Source organism: Octodon degus, unplaced genomic scaffold (assembly GCF_000260255.1).
Source record: "Octodon degus isolate 3935 unplaced genomic scaffold, OctDeg1.0 scaffold00016, whole genome shotgun sequence".
Taxonomy (NCBI): Eukaryota; Metazoa; Chordata; class Mammalia; order Rodentia; family Octodontidae; genus Octodon; species Octodon degus.
Window position 1 is genome coordinate 544000 of NW_004524592.1, and position 5690 is coordinate 549689.

Consider the following 5690-nt stretch of genomic DNA (forward strand, 5'->3'; position numbering starts at 1 on the left):
AGTTTTCAGCACAACTGGCAATTGTGAGAAGTTGTTGACTTGAGCCTTTTACAACTCAGCATATTAATATAGCTTTACTTTTTATACCTCATGGTTACACTTTTCTGATATTCAGACAGTGATGTTAAACTTAACTGCCTCTGTTACAAGATAATAATATCATTAAGCTTCTCTTCTGAATATTTAACAACTAAAGTTTGTAGACCTAAAATTAGAGAATTAGATAGGCTAAAAAGATATGCAATATTTTGGCCCTACACGTCCAAGGTCAGTGAGGACTCAGAATATGAGAGAACCTGTGCTGTGACATCTTGTCACTCAGTGGTATCCCAGATTTTCTGATCAAGGAGATTATGGGGCCACAGAGGAAAGTGATCAATGATGTATAATGTGCCTAAGGAGAGTCACCTAGAGAGGAAAAAATCTCTCAGGTTTTCACAGAAAGCAAATTGCTCAAGCAATGGCTGTGACTCATCCAGATGACTGACACTGACAAAAGATCTACAAGGTGCTATACATGATTCCAGGGTAAATCATGAGGGAATTTGGTTGATCTTGTCAGAAAGCAAAAGTTACATTTTTAGTTATATAGTCTTGCTTTAACTTGGTCTTAATCATTCAGTAAAATGCTAGCCTTTAAATAAAGCACATTATTCAAATTAGGTAAACTAAGTTGGAAAACTAGGTGCTGAGGCTGTGACCTGACACCCAGTATGGAGTACATCAGTTTCTTGAAGACCATTAATCACTGTAATGGATGACTGATTAATTTTAACACAGCATTACATAAATGTGCTGACTGGGACAAGGAACTAGGATGATCAAGATTCCAAGCAAAGGTATGTTTCATACACATATGTATTTTATACATACAAAAATATCAGTATTTACAAATATAATCTGCTGGACACTCTTTCTTAAGAAATGACACTACACAGCATGAAAACAGATTTTTATGAATATGCTACCCTCTCTGCTACCTTTTTCTGTGAGGCATGCTACTTAAAACTTAACCTGCCTTTAACGTTTTTGGTATCTCTGGATAACAGCTGCTGAGCAGATGAAAACCTGGCAGCTCTGTTGCCACTGCACCTGACTTTTTCTTAGGCCTGACCAGGGAGAAGTAAAAATCAGTAACAGAGTCCTTCCTAAGTTTGCCTAGTTCTTCATGCTAATAGAATCTAAGGAGTAAAAATTGAATGTAGATTATTAAAAATGTTTATGTACAAGACTAACTCAAATAAAGAGATCATATAAATTTTTTTCTTATGTAAGAAATGTAGCAAACTCTCTCCAATATAGAAATAAGAGGTATGTGGCTTGTACCTGAAAAATGCAAGCCCTGCTTGTCTTGCTCCACACTATTGCTTTGCACCATTACTATCAGTCACTCCACACTCTTGACTACATCTATACACTTGTATGATGCTAATTGGAAAATACTTTTCCTTGCAAACACTACTGCCTAGAACTAAGTTCCAGAAAACACTCTATAAAGGAACAGACACTTCACTTTATATTTAAGACTGTAATGCAAGAACATTTAATTTTATAGATGTTATCTTTAATGGACTTTATGTCTATTCTTTGGTTTTTAATTTCATTTCAAATTAAATAAATTTGCTCCATCATGTAGATGAATGGTGATTTCGTCTGGGATATTAGGTCCCTTTAAGGCACCCTGCAGACTTGTTACAGCAATGATGAAATACATGAAAACTTATGCTCTGTCTTAGCAGTCTGGACAGTGATGGGATCCTTCAGATTCTTTTCCCAGTGAAGTTTCCCACACAACCATTGCACCATGCAGTAGCCGAGGATTTTAGCGTCGCTTCTTCTGGACAGGGCTACTCCCTTGTGGGCATCCAAGCTAGTAAACTCTGTTGTCCCATTATGGCCTTTTCTAGGACTTTCCTGATACTGTTTGTGGTTCTCATTGGGACAATAACTGTAGGAAAGTCCATAGTTTGCAAGACAAACATCTGTAATCTCAGTGCTGGGAAGGCCAAAAACAGGAGTATCATTACAAGTCTGAGCTGGAGTCTAAGCTTGCTTAGTGAGGCTCCAACCTGGACTTCTATAACTGAAAAGTAGATCTGCTGCTTTTATATGGCCATGAACACATTCATTTTCATGTATATATTCTAGTACATCCAGCATTCAGAGATCTACTTGAAGGACAGTTGACTTTTTGAAAGTCCCATTCTGGTTGAAGAGCTTCTGTAAATCTATTCCTAATCTTTCCATTGTCATAAATCTGTAACTTCATCCCCTGAATTCAGTTATGCCAGATCCATAAAACAGAGGAATTCCTAAATAGTCAAGTTGTTTGAGGTCTATCCACCTTTTGATACTGTCTTTTTTTGCAGCTCTCTGATAAAATTTTAGTTCTGAAAATAATGGACCATTTTCTTGACATTCCACTTTTATTACATGCCTTGCATCTCTATCTTGTTTATTTGTGGGGAAAGCTAAATATACCAATCCGAATCTTCCAGAGCCAATCATCTTGCCCAGTGCCCACTGCTTTACTTCAGTATCATCCAGAACCATGCCTTCTGGAAATGGAACGGGAAGTTTGTGTTTCTCATTTCTTCTTGGTGACATCACTTCTCAGTGTCGCTGCCGCCTCGACCACCAACTGGGTGCCCATCACTGCTCATTCAAAAGATATAAATTAAAACAACACTGAGATTTCATCTCACCCTGGAAAGAAAGGTTATCATAAAGAAATTAACCAGCAACACTTTTCCACTGTTGGTGGGAGTGTAGACTGGTACAACCACAGTGGAAAAATCAGTGGTGATTCCTCAAAAAACGAGGATCAGAGATCCCATTTAACTCAGCTATTCTCTTCTGAGTATCTTGCCAGGAGAATTAAAAAACATCATATGACAGAGATATATGTTCACCCATGTTTATAGCAGCACAATATGTAATACATAGGGCTTAGAAACAATCCAAATGCCCTCAACTGAGGAATGAATTAAAAAGATGTGTTTTTTAATATAAGGGAGTATTACTCAGCCATAAAGAAGGATAAACTGGAGATTTTTATAGGTAAATAGTTGAAATTTGAGATCATACAAGCCAAACACACATGCATAAGTATCGAATTGTCTCCCTAGTGTGAGAAGGTGAAAGAGTACATAAAATCTATGATGTACAACTGATATTGTGAAGTGGGAATAAACTTAAAAAAGAAAGAGAAACTATGCTGGGGGATGGAGAAAAGAAGGAAGGGAAAAGCAAAAAAACCCATATATATATATGGTGGTTATACTACTAATTTCTCTTAGTTCATTGAAAGAAAGGTTTGGGCTAATACTGCTTTGACAACTAAATACTGATATCTTGTACTCTGAGTAAAAATAACAATGCACAATATATCAACCATTGTTACCTTCCTATTATCTTGTTTTGGAGTTTGTTTTTTCCTTTAAATAAAATTATTAAAAACAAACAAAAAACTGCAGGCCTATCTCTTTAAGAACACAGATCCAAAGATCCAAAAATCCTCAACAAGATGCTGGCAAACAGAATGCAATAAATCATCAAAAAGATCACTCATCATGACCAAGATAGATTCATCTTAACATATGCAGATCAATAAATGCAACACATTACATAAACAGAGGAAAGAACTAAATTCACATGATCATCTCAATAGATGCAGAGAAAGACTTTGAAAAACTTCAGATCTATTCATGATAGAAACTCTGAAGGGAATACATGCAGAAGAACTTTACTTCATTCTGATAAATGCTATTTATTACAAATCAATGGCCAATGCCATGTTAAATGGGAAATAGTTGAAATGTTTCCCTTAAAATTAGGAACAAGACAGAGATGCCCACTATCGTCACTGCTGTTCAGATAGTTCATGGAACATTAGCCAGAGATATTAGTCAAGAGGAGGAAAAAAAAAGAATATGGAGGCGAGGGAGATAGTTCAGCAGTCTAAGCACCTTCCTGGAAAGTGCAAGGACCCAGGTTCAATCTCCAGTACTGCATGCTGTGCTGGCCCCAGAACCCTGGGCATGTTGTGCTGGCCACCGAGACCAGGCATGGTGGCACATGTCTGTAATCCCAGCACTGGATAGGTTGAAACAGGAGCATCATGAGTCTAAACTGCGTAGTGAGACCCTGTACTAAATAAATCAAAAATATTTTTAAAAAAGGAATGTATATAGGAAATAGTGAACTTATCATTAATTACAAATGAAATGATCCTTTACATAGAAGACCCAAACACTTCACTAAAAGACTGCTTAAATAAATAACCAAATTCAGTAGTATAGCAGGCTACAAAGTCAACACACAAAAATCAATAGCTTTTTTGTTTGTTATTACAGACTTACTGAGAAAAAATAGGGGAAATCATTACTAATTCATAGGAGCATTGAAAAAAATTAAATATTTAGGAAATAACCTAATCAAAGAAGTGAAAGATCTCTACAATGAAAACTAGAGTATGTTGGAAAAAAAGGACAATGAAGTTGAAGAGACCAATGGAAAATGAAAAGATATCTCTGTTTCTGGATAGACAGATTGAATATTGTCAAAGTGGCCTTAATTGCAAATTTGATATATAGATTTAATGCAGTTCCAATCAAAATATCAATAGCATTGCTCATATATTAGAGAAATAAGTCCTAAAATTCATATAGGACCACAAAATCACTTTTAGTCAAGAAAAGCAAAGCAGGAGGTATCATAATTCTAGACTTCAAGTTATACTACAAAGCTACAGTGATAAAAACAGCATGGTACCGGCAAAGCAACAAACAGATCAATGGAACAGAATAGAAGATGCAAAAAGAATTTCAGCAATTCATCTATCTGATCTTTGGCGAAGGGACCAAAAGTATATCCTGGAAGAAAGATAACTTCTTTAACAAATGGTGTGAAAAACTGGCTATTCACATGCAGAGCACGGAATCTAGACCCATATCTCTCCCCACATACAAAATTAAAACCAAAATGGATCAAAGAACTAAAATTTAAAAGCAAAACAATCTACTATAAGACAAAATAGGTAAAGCAATGACAGGCTTAGGCAAGGACTTTCTGAACAGAACCCCTATTGCATAAGAAATACTATTATCAACAAATGGGATGATAGTAAATTAAAAGTCTTCTTCATGGCAAACAAGCAACAGAGTTAAGGGACAACTTACAAAATTGGAATAATGTTTGCTAGATATTCCTCAGACATAGGACTAATATCTAGTATCTAGGATGAGTGGCTAATCAAAAAATGGGCAGCTGAAATGAAGAAACATACCTGTGAAACAAGCAACTGAACTGAAGATAGTAATGTGTAATAGAAGGGTCATGCTTGGAATGCCTCTCATTCTGACCTTCTAAATACATACTTCTTTTCATGACATACCAATTATTACCATACTCTTTTTCTCAAGTAAAAATTTATTTTTTAAAAAATGGGTAATAAATGAAAAAAAGACACAAGAAAAAAATGTTACAAGACTGTCCTGCTGCAATGCTGTATATTGTTAAATTTCTAAATTTCTATGTAAAAATATGTAATTGTTTATTCATATTCTTTAAATATTTCTAATTTTTTTAAAATTTTTATCTCCATATTCTGTAGAGACTTAAAATTTAACATGTAAATACTTGATGGAAAATACCTGTTCCATGTTATACCTAAGATGTTTGATATTCAG

General features: G+C 35.3%; 1 pseudogene; it reads right to left on the reverse strand.

Annotated features, from left to right (window-relative positions):
• Positions 1-1692: 1692 nt before the first annotated feature.
• LOC101572735 lies at positions 1693-2607 on the reverse strand (annotated as a pseudogene).
• Between the last annotated feature and the right edge of the window lie 3083 nt (positions 2608-5690).